Source organism: Pan paniscus, chromosome 6, assembly GCF_029289425.2.
Source record: "Pan paniscus chromosome 6, NHGRI_mPanPan1-v2.0_pri, whole genome shotgun sequence".
Taxonomy (NCBI): domain Eukaryota; kingdom Metazoa; phylum Chordata; class Mammalia; order Primates; family Hominidae; genus Pan; species Pan paniscus.
In genome coordinates, this window is record NC_073255.2 from 61,573,233 (window position 1) to 61,594,510 (window position 21,278).

At 48.9% G+C, this 21,278-nt stretch overlaps 1 pseudogene; it reads left to right on the forward strand.

Moving 5' to 3' along the window:
- The first annotated feature begins 17,313 nt into the window (after window positions 1-17,313).
- On the forward strand, window positions 17,314-21,003 carry LOC129398314 (putative uncharacterized protein FLJ46235; annotated as a pseudogene).
- The last annotated feature ends 275 nt before the right edge of the window (window positions 21,004-21,278 follow it).

Sequence of the window (21,278 nt, forward strand, 5' to 3'; positions counted from 1 at the left end):
GTAGTTTATAAAGTACTTGATTTTTGCAAGTAGTTTATAAACAGGCTGATCAAACTGAACAAATTTCTTAATTTCACTGTATAGATAGCAAATAAATTATTTACTCTTATTGGCATATCTTATTTTTACCCACCCTCCTTTTGCAAGCTTCTAAGTTAAACTATTTTATGTCCACAGCTACACAATGAAACATCACTTTCAGTCACAACATATTAAATTCACATTTAAAACTATAAAGAGATCCAGTTACCTTTAGTCTTACATGTACTTATATATATTTTTAATATACTACTTGATGTTTTATGGTGCAAAAACACGCAGCTCTTGCAGGATGCATAACTATGAAAATATTTAGAGTGTGTGCTTATTAAATGGTTCAAAACTCTCTTTTTAAAAGAAAAGTCCATTTATTTTTATTTTTTGAGATGGAGTCTCACTCTTGTCGCCTAGGCCGGAGTGCAATGGTGCAATCTCGGCTCACTGCAACCTCTGCCTCCTGGGTTCAAGCAATTCTCCTGCCTCAGCCTCCCGAGTAGCTGGGGCTACAGGCATGCGCCACCACGCCCGGCTAATTTTTGTATTTTTAGTAGAGATGGGTTTCACCATGTTGGCAAGGCTGGTCTCGAACTCCTGACCTCGGTTGATCTGCCCGCCTCAGCCTCCCAAAGTGCTGGCCTCCCAAAGTGCTGGGATTGCGGCGTGAGACACCGCGCCCGGCCAAGAAAAGTCCATTTTAAGAACTTAAGCAGGCCGGGCTCAGTGGTTCACGGATGTAATCCCAGCACTTTGGGAGGCCGAGGCAGGGCAGATCAACCGAGGTCAGGAGTTTGAGACCAGCCTGGCCAACATGCAGAAACCCCGTCTCTACTAAAAATACAAAAATTAGTCGGGCTTGATGGTGGGAGTCTGTAATCCCCGCTACTCCGGAGGCTGAGGCAGGAGAATCACTTGAATCCTGAAGGCAGAGGTTGCAGCGAGCCAAGATCGCGCCATTGCACTCCAGCCTGGGTGACAAAAGCAAGACTCCATCTCAAAAAATAAAACAACTTAAGCATATAGTAAAGTACTCTTTCCATGCCCCAATGGTCCATCTATTATAGACTACTTGTTTCAAATAAAAATCTAAAACTGGTAATAATTCTGCTTAAATTCCATATTAAACTAGGATCAAAAGTTATTTTTAGTTCTTCTTGTTTCTTAAATACTTGAAAAGTGCTGCTACATGTTTTCCTTATATATTTATTCATTCAACTAACTTTGGGTGGAAGGTACTTGCAAGTTTAAAAGTCCTTTCCAAAAGTGGAAATAACATAAAAATGTTTGCATAAAAGACACTCAATGGTTCTCAAAGTGTATCTGAGAGTCTAATCAGCCTATTAACTTTGTTCTGAATAACCAACAACAAATGTGAGCTTTTTGTCACATCTATGTATTTTCCCCTGTAAACTGATACCTACATTTTAAGTGCATTTTTAAAATGTTCCATTTGGCCCTATGATAATTATTTCTCCTGTAAAAAGCTACAGGATTTTTGTTTAAGAGCAAATGAGATAGAGTATCTGGTCCATGAAAAAGGCTAAGTGGAAAGATCAGATCCCTAAAGTTTGTAACCAATAACAAGACAAACTCCAATGCTACTTGTTCATATAATCAACAATATGTGAGTCGAAATAAACTAGTGAGCTATATATTTCTGATACATACAAATTTACCAATCAACGGGAGAGGAAGAAATCGCTCAAATGTGACTACTGTTAACAAACATCTAAATATCAGATATAGTCTCCATCAAAATCGTAACCTATCCATTTTGAAATCATTCCTTCGACTTTTGTTATGTTTTTAATCCCCCCATTAAAGAAAGAAAGAAAACACGCATCCACTTTTAAAATGTAAATTCTCCCTTTCTCAAAGTAACTTGCCTAGGGAAATTCAATGCATTAAAATAAAACGTAACAGACAAATCAATTACTACATTAAAAAAAAAACTAAAATGATCAGTAACACAAACCAATCACTCCAGTTTAGCAAAGCGTGTGTTTTTAATCTGTTGTGGGTATCGTATTATGCTAATAAGCAACAATGTCTAAAAGTCATCCCAATGCCTATAACACCGCCATCTACATAACATACTTGTCCTTTACTCCAATGAAGCTTAAACTAGACTCGAACTCAGACCATTTCCCCCTCCTGGCACACCGAAATATACGAGGGGGAATCCAAGAAATCAGATATGTTAAGTGCCTGTATCTTCTTCCAAAGTAGGGTCAAATTCGTGTTTGCCCGCAAATGTCACCGTCCTAGTAAGTCTGCAAATTCTCACTAGCGCTGGAGTACAAAGAGGCCTGACCACAGAAACACCTGTCCTAGCACCAGGAAGACAGTGGGAAATATAACCCTCCCTGGGTCCGAGCCCGCCCCAAAGACTCAGCAGCAGCGATGGTGGGGACAAGAGGCGGCCGCTGGTCTCGCGGGTGCTGCGGACAGGGTCCCACACCCCCAGCCTGCCTCCCAAGAACGAGGAAACCTGTCAAGCCAGCCGGGACCCACACTCCGCAGCCCCCTCGCGCTCCTGCCCAGCCCAGCCCCAGCGCGCCCGACCGCTCCCCATCTGCCCCAGCCTCCGGGCTGCACTCGGCCACCTCATTCTTCCCCGGCGACCTCGCGGCCCCGCCACCTCCTCCCCGCGACCTGGGCTCGGGTCGCCCCCGGGCAGGAGCGCCCGACCGCCGCCTCCCGCCCAGCCCCGACCCAGTCAGTTCCCCCGCGGCCCGGTCCCCTCCGCCTCCAGGCCCGAGCATCCACCGCGCGCTCCCCAGCCCCAGCCTCTGCCCTCGCCCCGCTTGGCAGCTCCCGGCCCACACCCCCACGCCGGCTATCTGGAGCCAAGCGCAGCGGAGCGCTTCACCCACGGTCCCAGGTCTCAGAGGGCCCGGTGCTCGGCGTCCCGCTCCTTCTCCAGCTCCACGTGGTAGGCGTAGATGGAGAGCAGGATCCCGGCGGCAGCGCACACTGCGTATCAGGTCACCTTCTTTCACCGCGGCACCGACACTCAGCAGGACGTGAGCCTCCGTCTGCCGCCGTCGGCCGCCGCCGCCGCCGCCGCCCCATTGGCTCAGTCGCCTGCTCCGGGCCCCGCCCCGACAGGCGCGCGGCCCAACCGCCCCGACAGGAGTGAGGCGGGCCGGGCGGGGAAGGCGCGCAAGGGCGCCTAGGGAGTGGACAGAGAGCGCAACTACCCTGGAGGCCCGATCGGCCGGCGGAAACTGAGGCAGCGCGCCACGGCGCCCGCGAGGCTTGGGGCCCGGGGAGAGAGGGGCGGGGCCGGGAGGGACGGGGCCAGGTGGGCCAGCGCGGGGAGGGACTTCCGGGAGCGGTGCAAGGATGCCACTGTGGGTGACTGGGCGAGGCCTTGGCCCCTCCCTCTGGACGTGGCACTCAATTGCTATCCTTTTTCCCTTTTTCGTCGTTATCACTTGATATTTCTGACCCAATCCAAATCAACCCTGGCCAATGCTTGGAGCTTTAGAGCCACACTCCTATGACTTGATCTTACCACTACCACCTAAGGGCACTCTGTGTTCAACCTGTGCAAAACTTTATTTTTTTAAATGTTCAAAACTATGTTTTAAATTTCAAAACTGTTTTTAAAAAATGATTTATGGGCCGGGCGTAGTGGGTCACACCTGTAATCCCAACGCTTTGGGAGGCTGAGGCAGGTGGATCACTTGAGGTCAGGAGTTTGAGACCAGCCTAGTCTACGTAGTGAAACCTCATCTCTAATAAAAATACGAAAAAAAAAAATTAGCCAGGTGTAGTGGTGGGCGCCTGTAATCCCAGCTACTCGGGAGACTGAGACATGAGAACTGCTGGAACCCGGGAGGCGGAGGTTGCAGTGAGCTGAGATCGTGCCACTGCACTCCAGCCTGGGCAATAGAGTGACAGTCTCAAAAAAAAAAAAAAAAAAAATTTATGAAAGCCTTGCTTCTCTGTAAGCTGAATTTGAGGTGGCTTGTCGTAAATCGTAGAATACAGAAAAATATAAAGATGAGCTAATATAATCAGGACGAAGAAAATGAAAAGTCAGAATAAAATGAAAGGCCAGGAATAAGAACACAGATAAGCAGGCCATAGGGACTTACACAATTATGAAAATTGCGTCATAAATTTGGCTCTGAGCTTCCTGGTGGCCAAAACTAAAAGGAAAACAAATGTATGTGCTTTTCTCACTGTCTTTAAGAAGAAACAAGTGTTCTTGGAGATTTTCAGTGTTTCCCTGGTTGCAGCTTCCATTTTTTCAGGGGCTTTATATAGTTATGTTGAGTAATAAGCAATATCCTTGTATTCGTTATCTATTGTTGGGTAAAAATCGCCCCAAATTCAGCAGCTTTATAAACAATAAACTTTTTTTTCCTCACAGTTTCCATGGGCTAGGAATCTGGGTGAGGTTAGCTGTGTCCTCTGGCTCAGGCTCTCACGAGGATACAATCAGGCTGTCAGCCAGGGCTGCAGCTCTCTCAAGGCTTCAGAATCCTCTTTGAAACTCACTTCGACGGCTGCTGGCAGGCCTCAGGTCCTCTCTGGCTGTGGGCTGGAGACATCAGTTCTTGTCCACTTGCACCTCTTCATAAGAAGCAGCTGGCTTACCCCAGGGCTAGGGAGGGGAAAGAGGAAGAGACAGAAAAAGAAAATGAGAGACAGTTTCACAGTCCTTTTTGAAACCTAATCCCAGAAGTGACATCCCAAGATAAATAAGTATAATACATATTAAGTTATATGGTGGTAAATGCTAAGAAAATAATCAAAATTCTCCATGTGGTATTAGTTCATAGCACAGAAGTTAAGAGCTTGGGTCCAGGAGGTAGACTTGGAGTTTGAATTCTAGTTCTCTGACTTATTACCCATGTGATTTCGGGCCGGGCTATATTGCCTCTCCAAGCCTCAGTTTCCTTATTTCATTATTGTCAGTACAGAGAAAATGCTCATTTTTATAAACCTGGAGGAGTGGACCAGTAAACATCATTTGTACAGACAGGACCTGCTGACCCACCAGGCAAAAAAGAGGCCTCCACTGAGCAAGTCTACCTGCCAGATGCTATGTCATATTTAAACTTCATGAGATCTGGCCAGGCACAGTAACTCATGCCTGTAAATCCCTGTAGATCAAGGCGGGAGGATTGCTTGAGGCCGGGAGTTCAAGGCTGCAGTGAGCCATGATTGTGCCACTGCACTCCAGCCTGGGCAACAGAGTGAGACCCTGTCTCCACAAATAAATAAACATCTTATGATCTGTACCAGGGTACAGGCAGGTGTTATTATCCCCACTTTTCATCCTCAACTCTGAGTTGAGTCATACATCAACTCTGATGACCTTTGCTTCCACTCCCCTTAAGCCATCCACAGGAATAGCTACTTTACATAGAAAAGTCAATCTGAGAGGGTTGAGTGACTTGCCCAATTACTGTAAAAGGTAGAGCTTCAATTAGCACCAAAGCCCATCTGATGCTAGTATTCCCTCTCCACCCATCCACGTGGCTTCCTGGTACTTATTTTAATTTTTTTTTTTTTGAGGTGGAGTTTCACTCTTGTTGTCCAGACTCAAGTGCAATGGTGCTGTGGCTCACTGCAACCTCCATGTCCTGGGTTCAAGCGATTCTCCTGCCTTAGGCACCCGAGTAGCTGGGATTACAGGTGCCTGCCACTATGTCCAGCTAATTTTTTTTTTTTTTTTGAGATGGAGTCTTGCTCTGTTGCCCAGACTAGAGTGCAGTGGTCCAATATTGGCTCACTGCAACATCCATCTCCTGCTTTCAAGCAATTCTTCTACCTCAGCCTGCCGAGTAGCTGGGATTACAGGCGCCTGCCACCACACCCAGCTAATTTTTGCATTTTCAGTAAAGACAGGGTTTCACCATGTTAGCCAGGCTGGTCTCGAACTCCTGACCTCAGGCAATCCACCCACCTCAGCCTCCCAAAGGTGCTGGGATTACAGGCGCTAGCCACCGCGCTGGGCCCATTTTTTGTATTTTTAGTAGAGATGGGGTTTCACCATGTTGACCAGACTGGTCTTGAGCTCCTGACCTCAGATGATCCACCCACCTCGGCCTCCCAAAGTCCTGGGATTACAGGCATGAGCCACCGTGCCTGGCCTTGGCTTCCCTTTAATAAATCACCACTCAATTTGATGTGGAGGCTCTGTTCTTTCCCAGAATATAATGAATGGAATATTTCCCAACCCACTTCCTCAGTTTTATCAGTGTAATCAAGGGCTAGGGTGTTCCCTTCTTCTTGCCTCAAGGTGAAACAGAGGGGGCTCCCCTGTGCTCTGTAGCAGGCTAGACCTAGGCTTAAATCCTAAAGTGTGCAAAGACTCCGCTGCACACTGCCATCCCAAGGCCCCTGTGATGTGTCTCGACTGGGGTCCTCTCCCTCCAAGCTCTGTGAACCTCAGTGCTGGGACCCTGAAAATAATTTAAGACAGGCATAAACAAGACCCTGGCTGCCAACCTAAACTTAGTCTCAGAGCTCAGGTACATTCAGGAACCCTGAAGCCCATGACTTCTCACACCCCTGCCATCCTATTCTTAGTTCTTTGTCTAAAATAATTTAAACATTTTATTTATTTTAATTTTTTATTTGTTTTTTTGAGACAGAGTCCTGCTCTGTCACCCAGGCTGGAGTGCAGTGGCATGATTTCGGCTCACTGCAACCTCTGTCTCCTGGGTTCAAGTGATTCTCCTGCCTCAGCCTCCTGAGTAGCTGGGATTACAGATGCCTGCCACCATGCCTGGCTAATTTTTATATTTTTAGTAGAGACAGGGTTTTACCATGTTGCCCAGGCTGGTCTCGAACTCCTGACCTCAGGTGATCCGGCCTCCCAAAGTGCTGGGATTAAAGGTGTGAGCCACCACACCTGGCTGAGACTATATTTTTTTTAATTAAAAAATGTTTTTTGAGGCCAGGCACAGTGGCTCATGCCTGTAATCCTAGTACTTGGGGATGCTGAGGCAGGCAGATTATTTGAGGTCAGGAGTTTGAAACCAGCCTAACCAACATAGTTAAATCCGGTCTCTACTAAAAATACAAAAATTAGCGGGGTATGGCAGTGGGTGCTTGTAATCCCAGCTACTCATGAGGCTGAGGCAGGAGTATCGCTTGAGCCTGAGAGGCGGAGGTTGCAGTGAGCAGAGATCACACCACAGCACGATCATAGCTCACTGCTGCCTCAGATTCCTGGGCTCCAGCCATCTGCCTGCCTCAGCCTCTGAGTAGCTGAGATTACACGCATGCACCACCATACCCAGTGTGAGAAACAAATGCACCCGTCCAAACCCAAAGAATGGACTCAGAGACCCAGAGCACAGAGAAAGTGAGACTTTTAATGATGGTCTTGCAGGATCGGGTGTCTGGCACCAGGCACACATAGCACAGTTTCAACAAGCAATGTATCCCTTCGTCTGCAGGTACCTCCCCTGGTTCCTCATAGGCTGAGTACTATGGGGTCACAATCTTCCTGGATGTTGCCTATTGGTTGTTGGGTAGGGGCTGTAGGTGTTTTCTTTAGGGTTGTTAGAAATACCAGAATTGTTAGAAATAGATAATTGGTGCCATGAAGAAAAGTCAGCATGAAGACAAAAGATCTCTCAGCAAGGCAATCTTTACTTTCTGCGGAAAGGGTGCTCAATCACAGATGGAACAATGGCAAGAGCACACCTGAGCAAAGGAAAAGCAGATCTATTTACCCTTATGCATTTGGGTCGTCCTTACTGCTGTATCCTGCATCCGCTGGCTGGAGTTGAACCTCACAATCTTAAACTGATACCCGATTTGCTAATAGCCTAAAACTTCCCTAAATAGGTAAGTGCAGGGAAGAACAAAGAAAGAGAGGAAGTTGCTTATGAAAGGCTTAAGGAAGTAATAACATTTCCAAATAAGGAAGGGACATAAACTATGAGCTAAGACTTGCCTGGGCCTGTCCAGACATGCCTGAGTAAGCCAAGCAACTCAGTGGGCTAAAGTGTAAGAACTAATAGTTGATAGGAGGCTTTAGAGTAAGGAGCTATTATTCCTAGTGTCTATTATTTTATGTTTAAACCAAGATGAGCTTTGAAGAGGAACTTTTCTACTTCCTACAGTTGTCCTGCTGCATTTTGTTGCAGCCCACAATGCATTGCAATCCTAGTTAGCTTAGAGCCTCTTCAAGTATTTGACTTATGACCCAAGTAGCTAGGCAGGCTGATAAGAACAGACAAAACCAGCTATTTTGTGGGCTAGTAAACTTTCATCTTAGACTAAACTTCTTTGGTTCAGGTGGGGGCAACTAAAAAGGTGGGGGTGGTGACAAGCAGGCATTGAGTGTCCAAGCAGAAACCTAGTATGTACTGTTTCTTTTGTAGTTTGCTGGCCTAACCTGATTTAAGCCACTTTGTCTTGGAAATGGACCACTGTATACATTATTTCCTTCACCCAGCTAATTTTAAATTTTTTTGTAGAGATGAGGTCTCATTCTGTTGCCCGTTGGTCTTGAACTCTTGGCCTAAAGTGATCCTCCTGCCTCAGCCTCCCAAAGTGCTTGGATTACAGACATGAGCTACCTGTTCAGTCATCTTTGTTTAAAAAAGAGAGTTTGGAGGACTCCAACTAGGAACTATTGGAGGAATCTTGGCCAGATATGATTATAGCTGGGTTGAAACAATGAAAACAAAACAATGAAACAAGATAAAAAGGAGGAAGATGGGGAAAGGCTGGAAGGTTACAACCAACAGGGCTTGCAAGTAAGCAGATCTGGTAGCAAAGGTCAGGGAAAACCAAAGACTTCCAGGTCTCCAGGTGACAAGGCCAGATACGGCACATGGTAGTGCCGGCAGATGGAGGGGGAGTGCATACCACCACACAGTTGGCCCACGCACTCTGGCTGCAAAGGGCCAGGGACCACATGGTCTTTAGCTTGCTGCCTGAATTTGGACAACTCACTCCCTCTCACTCCGTGTCTTCACATTTCCAAAATGAAGCTAAAACAAACCCTTCTCCAGCTTATTTTGTTTCTGTTTTGTTATTTTCTGAGATGGAGTCTTGCTCTATTGCCCAGGCTGGAGTGCGGTGGTGCGATCTTGGCTCACTGCAACCTCCGACTCCAGGGTTCCTGCCATTCTCCTGCCTCAGCCTCCCAAGTAGCTGGGATTACAGGTGCTGACCACCATGCCCAGCTAATTTTTTTGTATTTTTTTAAGTAAAGACAGGGGTTTCACCATGTTGGCCAGGTTGGTCTCGAACTCCTGACCTCAGGTGATCCACCTGCCTCAGCCTCCCAAAGTGTTAGGATTACAGGTGTGAGCCACTGTGCCCGGTCTCCAGCTTGTTTTAAGAATCGAGTAACATTGCCGTGTTTAATTGGCTTAGATATTCAGAAGCTGTTGATGTGAACGTTTGATGAACTTTATGAGTAAACAAATTAGATCAAAGTAAGTGGACTCCATGAAGCCGAGTATTATGCCTTCTGGATATGCCACCTGGTAACCCCTCCTTCAGCACACTGTGCCCCTTGACAGGCATCATGGGAGCAGGGACAGAGAAGGTGGGTGGGGAGCACAGGGACAGAGACACAGTGACATCCGCCCCTGCCTTGCCCCCATCCCATCCACCCTTTTTTTTTTTTTTGAGATGGAGTTTCACTCCTGTTACCCATGCTGGAGTGCAATGGCACAATCTCAGCTCACTGCAACCTCTGCCTCCCAGGTGCAAGCAATTCTCCTGTCTCAGCTTCCCAAGTAGCTGGGATTACAGGCATGCACCACCACACCCGGCTAATTTTGTATTTTTAGTAGAGATGGGGTTTCACCATGTTGGCCAGGCTGGTTTCGAACCCCTGACCTCAGGTGATCCACCCGCCTCAGCCTCCCAAAGTGCTAGGAATACAGGCGTGAGCCACCATGCCCAGCCCCCATCCACCCCTTTCTATAACAAAATCATTTAATAATGGTTTCCCATGTGTAAAAGATTTGCTTCATTCAATCACAGAATAGACACTTGAGATTCAAATTTACTGAGGAAGAAACTATTCACATGCCAAGTAGGAACTTAAAAAAAAAAAAACCCTTAATCACTGTATCATTGAAGGAAAACCAATTTAAGGGATATAGTGTTTATCCAGGCAAGCCTGGTTGGCTTCTTGGTTTTCTGTCTTACTCATTTCTTTCTCCTTCTCAAAGAGTAGATTTTATTTTCAAACCTGGGAAAAGAGGTGTTCAAGGTGGGAGGGAGATGGAGGTAGGAGGATGGCTTTAGATCAGGAGTTCAAGACCAGCCTGGTCAATATAGCGAGACCTTGTCTGTAGAAAAAAAAATTTTTTTTTTACTTAGCTAGATGTGGTTGGTGGTGCATGCCTGTGGTCCCAGCTTCTCAGGAGGCTGAGGGAGGAGGATCACTTGAGCCCAGGAATTTGAAGCTGCAGTGAGCTGTAATCATGCCACTGCACTCCAGCCTGCATGACAAAGCAAGACCCTGTCTAAAAACAACAACAAAGGGCCAGGCTCAGTGGCTCACACCTGTAATCCCAGCACTTGGGGAGGCTGAGGCAGGAGGATCTCTTGAGGCCAGGAGTTCGAGACCAGCCTGGGCAACATAGTGAGACCCTGTCTCTCTCTGTCTCTCTCTCTTTTTTTTTTTTAAAGAGGTGTTTGGGATGTTCCACTACGTAGACGTCCACTGCCGAACGGTCATAACCAAGACACATGGCCTGACAGCCTGTGATGGTTATTTGTGTTTGTGCAAACTCCAGAGCAGCCCAAGCTCCTGGACAAAGGACATTCCACTGTGTTTTTAACCGTCTTGATCAGACATATGAGGAGAGACAAGTCATTGTCTCCAGCATCAAAGGAATGAACCAAGATGTTGATTTTGAAGAGCCAACACTTTCCCAAGAAGCCTCCACAGTGTGACATCACAGGGCCTCTACCGGCACTGAGTGTCAGAATTGAGGCATGTGAAGCTGGGCCACATTCTAGCAGAGGCCCTGCTCAAAATGTGGCCTGGAGTAATCAAAAGATGTTGACGTGGCAGCTCCTCACCAGATGTCCTGCTCCCTTTATTGCCCATCTATGTCCAGTCTCTTGACAAGCAGCTGGAATGTTCTTTTTAGTGTTTTTGTTTTGTTTTGCTTTGTTTTCTTTGAGTCTTGCTCTGTCACCCAGGATGGAGTGCAGTGGCATGATCTCTGCTCACTGTAACCTCCACCTCCCAGGTTCAAGCAATTCTTGTGCCTCAGCCTCCTGATTAGCTGGGATTACAGGCACCTGCCACCATGCCCGGCTAATTTTTGTATTTTTTAGTAGAGACGGTGTTTCATCATGTTGGCCAAGCTGGACTTGAACTCCTGACCTCAGGTGATCCACCCGCCTCGGCCTCCCAAAGTCCTGGAATTACAGGCATGAGCCACTGCGCCCGTTTTTTTTGTTTTGTTTTTAGCTATAAGGTCTAGCTCTGACCCTCAAGCTGGAGTGCAGTGGTTCAATCATGGCTCATTGCAGCCTCTATCTCCTAGGCTGAAGAGATTCTCTCCTCTCAGCCTCCCGAGGAGCTAGGACTACAGGCATGTGCCATCACATCTGATGAAGTTTACTCTTGCTACCCAGGCTGGAGTGTAATGGCCTGATCTCAGCTCACTACAAATCTGCCTCCCAGGTTCAAGCAATTCTCCTGTCTCAGCCTCCCAAGTAGCTGGGACTACAGGCATTCGCCACCACACTGGCTAATTTTTGTATTTTTAGTAGGGATGGGGTTTCACCATGTTGGCCAGACTGGTCTTGAACTCCTGACTTCAGGTGATCCACCTGCCTTAACCTCCCAAAGTGCTGAGATTACAGGCATGAACCCTGCACCTGGCACACCTGGTTCATTTTTTTAAATGTTATTTTTGCGGAGACAGGGATCTCTGTATGTTGCCCAGGCTGGTCTCAAAATGTTACTCTCAAATGATCCTCCCCCTTCAGCCTCCCAAAGTGCTGGGATTAGAGGCATGAATCACCGTGCCCAGCCTCATTTTCTTTTAATTAGCTCAGTTTCAGTTTCTTATTATACAAATACCATCAAATAGAAAATGTCAATGTTAAGCAGGATTTCCATGTAAAGGTGGCAAATCACAAAATCTCCCTTCCTTGATACTTATTCATTCTTTTTTTGTTCTTTTTATTTATTTTTTGAGATGCGGTCTCACTCTGTCACCCAGGCTGGAGTGTGGTGGCACAATCTTGGCTCACTGCAACCTCCGCCTCCCAGATTCAAGTGGTTCTCCTGCCTCAGGCTCCCGTGTAGCTGGGATTACAGGTGTGTACAACCATGCCCAGGTAATTTGTGTATTTTTAGCAGAGACGAGGTTTCACCATGTTGGCCACTCTGGTCTGGAACTCCTAACCCAAGGTGATCCACCTGCCTCGGCCTCCCAATGTCCTGGGATTACAGGCATGAGCCACTGCACCCGGGCCCTTGATACTTATTCATTCTAATGACATTTAGTGTGCGCCTACTATGTGCCAAGTACTATATTAGGTTCTGAGAATGACTAAGATGGGACTCCTGCTGCAGGGAGCCTTTGTTCTGATTTGGTGTGAGTTTGGGAGGAGGATATGTAGGCAAGCAATTCAGTAAATAGCAAGCTGATTTTTGAGTGTGATATCTGCTTTGAGAGAACCAGGCAGAATGAGGCAATGAATCCTCCCTCTCCACAGGATGAGGGAGGATTTCTCTGCCAAGGTGATGTGTGAGCTGAGGTCTGGAAAATCTAGTAAGGAATGACTGGCCTCGAGCCAACCCTGGCTAAGCTACTTAGCTTCAATGATAAAGGAAGTACTCCACTGGCCTTTGGGCAGGAAAACATAAGTACATGTGAGAAGAACCTCCAGCCAGCCTCAGAGCTTCCCATAACCCCAGCTAGAGCTAGATGACAATAAAGTCAGAACTTAAAGGAAGAACAAAGAAAAGGAAAATGAGTCAAGAATATTCTCCCAGGCCAGTTGTGGTGGCTCACGCCTGTAATCCCAGCACTTTGGGAGGCCAAGGAGGGTGGATCACTTGAGGTCAGGAGTTCGAGACCAGCCTGGCCAAAATGGTGAAATTCTGTCTCTACTAAAAATACAAAAATCAGCTGGGCATAGTAGCGTGCATCTATAATCCCAGCTACTCAGGAGGCTGAGGCAGGAGAATCACTTGAACCCGGGAGGCAGAAGTTGCAGTGAGCACCACTGCACTCCAGCCTAGGTGACAGAGCAAGACTCTGTCTCAACTAATAATAATAATAATAATAGAATAGTTATTCAAGTATAAACGCATTAAACAGAAACTCTCAAACATGCATCAATTCCAAAAATACAGCAGCTGTAGGTGAAAATAGAAACTGCAGGTTAAAAAGAATCATGATACTTTTGTATCTTTTTTCATAATTTTAATGAATGTTGAATAAAAAGATATGACCTTCATGTAGACTTTTATCTGAAGTTCAGAAATTCTCCCACCTTACTTTAGTTTCTTCAGCTTCTGTTGTATCAAGCAAAATAAATATTATATATATTTGAACTAAAACACATATAAAATATGTAAAGTTTTTTTTTTTTTTTTTGAGACAGTGTCTGTCTGTTGCCAGGCTGGAGTGCAGTGGTGCAATTTTGGCTCACTGCAACCTACGCCTCCCAGGTTCAAGTGATTCTCCTGCCTCACCCTTCCAAGTAGCCGGGATTACAGGCACCCGCCACCATGCCCAGCTAATTTTTCTATTTTTAGTATAAACAGGGTTTCACCATGTTGGCCAGGATTGTCTCGATCTCCTGACCTCGTGATCTGCCCAATTCAGCGTCTGAAAGTGCTGGGATTACAGGCGTGAGCCACTGTACCAGGCAAAGTTATTTTTAATCCATTAATACATCTACTTACTTAACTACCTATTTGCACAAAAAGAGGTGTGAATTATCACTTTTTTTTTTTTTTTTTCCGACACAGAGTCTCTCTCTGTTGCCCAGGCTGGAGTGGAATGGTGTAATCTTGGCTCACTGCAACCTCTGCCTCCGAGACTTAAGCGATTCTCATGCCTCAGCCAGGCATGAGCTATCAGGCCTGGTCATATCACGTAATGTTAAGTTATTTTTTGGTGGTTGAAAATTTCATGATTTATTACTTGCTTCTTTGTACTTTTCTTGTTTTGCTTTCTCTTCTCTCTCTCGCTCTCCCTCTCTGACAGGGTCTCACTCTGTTACCCAGGTTGCAATCTCAAACCCCTGGGTTCTAGTGACCCACCTGCCTCAGCCTCCCAAGTAGCTGGGACTACAGGTGTACATTACTATAACTGGTTTTTAATTTTTTATAGAGATGGGATCTTGCTATGTTCCTCATGCTGGTCTCATACTGCTGGCCTTGAGCAATCCTTCTACCCTGCCTTCCCAAAGTGCTGGGATTACAGGTGTGAGCTATAGCACACGGCCTGCTTTGTACTTTTCTACAGGACTTAGATTTTATATAATAATTAAAAATATTTTTTACAAAAGCAGTAGTCACTCTAAACTTTTTAAAATTAAGCAATGATTAAGAATGAGGTACAGAAAGTAGTATTAATTCAGCACCTATTATATACTAGATATTTTGCATATAGCGGATCACATAGTCCACATATCAAGGCAGGAATTATAATCTTTATTTATTTTTTTATTTTGTTTTATTTTTGAGATGGAGCCTCGCTCTGTCACCCAGGCTGGAGTGCAGTGGCGTGATCTCGGCTCACTGCAACCTTCACCTCCCAGGTTCAGGCCATTCTCCTGCCTCAGCCTCCTGAGTAGCTGGGACTACAGGCACCCGACACCAAGCCCGGCTAATTTTTTTTTTTTTTTTTTTGAGGCAGAGTCTCGCTCCATCGCCCAGGCTGGAGTGCAGTGGTGCAATCTTGGCTCACTGCAAGCTCTGCCTCCCAGGTTCACGCCACTCTCCTGCCTCAGCCTCCCGAGTAGCTGGGACTAAAGGCACCCGCCACCACGCCCGGCTAATTTTTTGTATGTTGAGTAGAAACGGGGTTTCACCGTGTTAGCCAGGATGGTCTCGATCTCCTGACCTCGTGATCCACCCGCCTCTGCCTCCCAAAGTGCCGGGATTACAGGCGTGAGCCACCGCGCCCGGCCAATTTTTGTATTTTTAATAGAGACTGGGTTTCACCATGTTAGCCAGGATAGTCTCGATCTCCTGATCTCGTGATCCACCTGCCTCGGCCTCCCAAAGTGCTAGGATTACAGGCATGCGCCACCGCGCCTGGCCCTTATAATCTTTATTTTCCAGGAGACAAAAATGTGGATTACAAGCATTTCCTGGTTCTAGAGATACACAGCTGCTGCCAAAACAATTTCCCCCTTTCCAGCAGCCTGCCCCCTGCTGGTTTTATCAAATTCAATCCCCCCACTTCCACCCCCACATCTGTGCGCAAGAATGTTCACACACACACACATTTCTGCTATATTCCATCTGCCTAGGCCAGGAGCTTGTCATGACAAACCAAATGCAATACCTATTTCTTGACCAAAGCTGTTATTCAGTATCTCTATGATTTGAGAAATAGTATGATTTCACCCTGACAAGGATCACACTGAGTTTTTAATAGAAGTAATAATTACAAACCATCTTAGTCTGTGTGAAAGCATGTGATGTTCAGATATATCCAGCCCTTTGAGATGCTCTGCTGGAAGGTGGTTGAGGTACAAAGTACTATTGACTCATGGTCATCTTGGTCCATGGTCATTAATAATGATAGTTTGTACTTCTTTCGTGTTTGTGCTAAGGGTGGTTTCAAAACCTGGAAGAAGCTTATCAATTTCTAGGTATTCAAATATATCTTTCACAATGTATGTGTGTGTGTGTGTGTGTGTGTGTGTGTATGCTGTGAAGATACATACACACATATATTCACATATGAATATATACACACATTTATGTATTTACATTATACTAATAAAAAAAATTCTTTTTTTTTCTTTTGAGATAGAGTCTCACTCTGTCACCCAGGCTGGAGTACAGTGGCATGATCTCAGCTCACTGCCACCTCTGCCTCCCATGTTCAAGCAATTCTCCTGCCTCACCCTCTGGAGTAGCTAGGACTACAGGCGCCTGCCACCACACCAGGCTAATTTTCATATTTTTGGTAGAGACGGGGTTTCACCATCTTGGCCAGGCTGGTCTTGAACTCCTGACCTCGTAATCCACCCACCTCATCCTCCTAAAGTGCTGGGATTACAGGCATGAGTCACCGTGCTGGTATAAAGTAAATTCCTAATGATCCACGAAAAGAAAATGGTAGGCCAGGTGTGGTGGCTCCCACCTGTAATCCCAGCACTGCAAGAGGCTGAGGGGGAAGGATCACTTGAGACTTGGAGTTTGAAACCAGCCTTGGAAACATGGTGAGACCCCCTCTCTACAAGAAATATAAAAATTACCTGGGCATGGCGGCTTGTACCTGGGGTCAAAGTTACTCAGGAGGCTGAGATGGGAGGATAACTTAAGCCAAGAAAGAAGATGTTGCAGTGAGCCGGGGTCATACCACCGCACTCCATCCTTAATGACAAAGTCATACCTTGCCTCAAAAAAAGGGAAAAAATTGGTATCCATGAAAAATGTAAAATATCTATATATACATAAATCTATATAGAAATAGTATATTAATGAAAAAGTAAATTCTTAATAGTTCATGACAAGCAAATAGCAGGCCAGGCATGGTGGCTCGTGCTTGTGATCACAGCACTTTGGGAGGCTCAGGCAAAACGATTGCTTGTGTCCGAAAGTCTGGGAACAGCCTGGGCAACAAAGTGAGAACCAACTTCTCAGAAAAAATTAGAAATTAGCCAGGCATTGTGGCATGTGCCTGTAGCATCAGCTACTCAAGAAGCTGAGTTGGGAGAATCACTTCAGGCCAAACGGCCAAGGCTGCAGTGAGCCATGATCACACGACTACACTCCAGCCTGGGTGACAGAGCAAGACCCTAACAAAACAAAAAAAGATAACTGTAAAAAAATATAAATATAGAAAACATGAAGTGAGAAGCTACCATGTCCAGAGCAAAGAAAAAGGGCCCAAGCAGAGGCTCATTCTGACTCCCACCCAAAGAAGACAAGAAAAACTATGAGACACTAAATAAAACAAACATCACTATGAAACCACGCAGGCAGAATTTATTATAAATTTGTCAGAAATCCACTGTCAAGGTTAAAAGAAGAGACAGGTGTTTTGCTAAGGCACTCTGCTGTGCAGTGAATTTACCAACAAATAAGAGTCCAGGGAAGCTTTAGGCTCCTTGATGCTGTTGACCATTAAAGACGAAAAAGCGGGATCTGGAAAAGGTGACTGCGAAGCAAAAGCAAAGCCAGAAGAGGCCATGATGAGGCAGATGATGGGTTCCAGTGGCCACTATGAGGCCAAAGATGGGCCAGAAGAGGCCATCATGGGTTCGACTGGCCACTATGAGGCCGAAGATGGGCCAGAAGAGGCCATCATGAGAAAGGAGCTGGTATAACTGAGACAACTGTGAGACAGGAGCTGGGACTTGGGAGGCAGATGTGAGGAAAGAGATGAGCCAGGTGAGGACAGTGAGAGGCAGCAGCTGGGCTTAGAGAGGCCAGTGTGAGGCAAGAGCTGGGTCTGTTGAGGCAGCCTGGAGAAGCAATTGTCAGGCAAAAGCTGGGCCTGTTCAGGGAGCCACCAGGAAGGCAGTGAAACCGGAGGACTCAACTTGAGAAAGATTTGAGTCTACAAAGGCGAGGAGCTGCACAGGAGCTAATCCAAAGAGGATGTTGTGAGGCAAAAGCTGAACCTTTAGACACAAAATGTAGGAAGAAAAGGGGAAGAAGTGGATGCCTGGAGACAGCAACTGGACCTGGAGAGGCAGACTTGAGAAAGTTCTGGGCCTACAGAAGCTGCAAAAATGAAAAAACTCGACCTCGAGAGGCTGTTGAGAGGAATGAGGTAAGCCTAAAGAGGCCATTTGAAGGCAGGAGCTGGTCCTGTCAAACTTGCTGAAACGCAAGAATTTGGACTGGGAAGGTCACAGTGAGGCAAGAGCTCAGTGTGGAGAGTCAGCTGTGAGGCAGAGGCAGGGTCTGTACGGGCCTTCAGGATGCAGGAGGCTGGGCCAGGAGAGGCCAACAGGAAGTCCAGTTCTGGGCGTGAAGAGGCAGACAAAAGTCAAAAGCTGGGCCTGGGAAGGCTGCCGAGAGGCATGAGCTGGGCTAGGCCTAAAGAGGCCATTGGGAGGCAGGAGAAGCTGAGCTTGGAGAGGCCGACTTGATGAAGTTGTGCACCTGGAGCGGCCGCCAAGAGGCAAGAGCTGGGCCCGGGGTGGGCGACTTGAGGACGACTTGTGCCTGCAGGGGCTGCTGGAAGGAAAAGCTGGGCCTGGAGATGCCGACTAGAGGAAGTTCAGGACCTGGAGAGGATGCAAAGGAGCAAACGCTAGGCCTGGAAAGGCTGCTGTGAGGCATGAGCTTGGCGTATGGAGGCCACTGGGAGGCAGGAGCTGGGTCTGCAGAGGCTGCCGAAAGGCAGGAGGCTTGCCCTGAGTAGGCCACGGTGAGGAAGGAGGTGGGCCAGGAGGGCCCACTGTGAGGTAGAGGCTGGGCCTCTAGATGCCACCAACAGGCAGGGGCTGGCCCTGGAGAGGCCAGGAGAGGCATGAGCTGGGCCTCGACAGGCCAGCATAAGGGAGGACCTCGGCCTACAGAGGCCAGCGTGAGGCAGGAGCTCACACCTCTGGGAAGGTGGCCAGAGGCATAAGTTGGGCCTGAACAGGCCACTCTGAGGGAGGAGCTGGGCCTGTCGAGGCTGCCGGGAGGCAGGCAGGAACTAGGTCCCGGGAAGCCACAGTGAGGTGAGAGCTGGAGCTGGAGAGGCCCCTCAGAGGCAAGAGCAGGGCCTGCAGAGGCTGTTCTCAAGCCACAGCTGGGTCTGTACAGGCCACCGTGAGGCAGAAGGTGGGCCTAAATAGCTTAGCGGGAGAAAGTTTTGGGCCTACAAAGGCTTAGGACAGCTGGACAGGAGCTGAGTCAAAAGAGGTGTGTTGTGAAGCAGGAGTTGGGCCTGTAGATGGACCTGGGAGGAAGAGCTGGGCCTGGAGAGGCAGCCATGAGGGAGGCAGAGGCTGGGCCTGTAGAGACCAATGGGAGGCACGAGATGGCCCTGAAGGGGCCACTTGGAGGATGTGCTGCGCCTGGAGAGGCCGTGGGGAGGCCGGAGCTGGAAATGGAGAGGATTTCAGGACGATTTGAGCCTGCAGAGGCCGCCGGGAGTCCCAAGCTGGGCCTCGAGAAGCTAACTGGAGAAAGTCTGGGGCCTGGAGATGCCACCAGAGGGCAGGAGCCGAGCCTGGAGAGGCCACAGTGAGGCCTGAGCTGGGCCTCGAGAGCTTTGCTTGAAGTTTTTGGCCTACAAAGGCCGCCAGGAGCTGGGCAGGAGCTGGGCCTGGAGGTGCCCACCATGAGGTAGAGGCTGGGTCTGTAGAGGCCGCCGACAGGCAGGAGCTGGGCCTGCAGAGGCCACGAGAGGCATGATCTGGGCCTCAACAGGCCAGCGTAAGGGAGGACCTCGGCCTAGAGAGGCCAGTGTGAGGCATGAGCTGACACCAGGGCGGGATGCAAGAAGCATGAGTTGGACCTAAAGAGGCCACCGTGAGGGAGGAGCTCGGCCTGTCGGGGCTGCCGGGAGGCAGGCAGGAACTGGGCCCTGGGAAGGCGCCGTGAGGTGAGAGCTGGGCCTGGACAGTCCCCTGGGAGGCAGGAGTGGGGCCTGCAGTGGCTCTTCTCAAGCCAGAGCTGGGTCTGTGCAGGCCACCGCGAGGCAGGAGGTGGGCCTAAAGAGCTTGACTGGAGAAAGTTTTGGCCCTACAAAGGCTGGAAGGAGCTGAGCCAAAAGAGGTCGTTGGTTGTGAGGCAGGATTTGGGCCTGGAGACATAGCCGGGAGGAAGAGTTGGGCTTGGAGAGGCAGCCAGGAGGGAGGCAGAGGCTCCTCTGCCACAGTCAGAGGAGTGGGGCCCCATCCTCTCCAGGCCCTGAATTTACTCCATTCAGCCTCTCCGGGCCCAGCTGTTCCTCCCAGCTGCGTCTCCAGACCCGACTGCTGCCTCCCAACAACCTCTTTGGACTCAGCTTCTGCCCAGCTCCTGGAGGCCTTGGTAGGCCCACAGCTTCCTCAAGCCAAGCTCCCCAGGCCCAGGTCAGGCCTCACGGTAGCCTCTCCAGGCTCAGCTCCTGCCCTCTGATGGCGTCTCCAGGCCCCAAACGGCCTCCAGTCGGTGGGCTCCTCCAGGCCCAGCTTGGGCCTCCCAGCGGCCTCTGCAGACCCAAGTTGTCCTGAAGTCGGCCTCTCCAGGCCCAGCTCCGGCCTCCCGGTGGCCTCTCCAGGTGCAACACGTCCTCAATGAGGGCCCCTCCAGGGCCAGCTCCTGCCTCCCATCGGCCTCTAGAGGCCCAGCCTCTGCCTCCCGCCTGGCGGCCTCTCCAGGCCCAGCTGTTCCTCCTGGCTGCGACTCCCGGCCCAGCTCCTGCCTCCCAGCAAGCAACCTGTTTTGGCTCAGCTCCTGCCCAGCTCCCGCTGGCCTTTGGAGGCCCCAAACTTTCTCCAGCCAAGCTCTTCAGGCCTACCTCCTGCCTCCCGGTGGCCTGTACGGGCCCAGCTCTGGCTGGAGAACAGCCTCTGTAGGCCCCGCTCTTGCCTCCCAGGGGCCTCTCCAGGCCCAGCTCTCGCCCCACGGTGGCCTCCTGGGGCCAAGTCCCTGCCTGCCTCCCGGCAGCCCGCGAGTGGCCCAGCTCCTCCCTCACGGTGGCCTGTTTAGGCCCAACTCGTGTCTCTGGCACCCTGTCCAGAGGCGTGAGCCCCTGCCTCACACTGGCCTCTCTCATGCTGAGAGAGGTCCTCCCTCACGCTGGCCTGTTGAGGCCCAGCTCATGCCTCTGGTGGCCTCTCCAGGTCCAGCCCCTGCCTGTTGGCGGCCTCTAGACGCCCAGCCTCTACCTCAACAGTGGGCCCTCCAGGCCCACCTCTTGCCTCGCCATGGCCTCCTCGGGCCAGGATCCCGCCTCGGGGCTGCCTCCACACGCCCAGCTCGTGCCTCGCGGAGGCCCTCCGGAGGCCAAGCTCATGCGTCACGGCGGCCACCAGGACCACTAGGTATACCTTAAAAAAATGCTTAAGGGAGTTTTTCAAGTAAAAATGAATGAAGTTGGGAGCGGTGGCTCATGCCTGTAATCCCATTTTGGGAGGCTGAGGTGGGT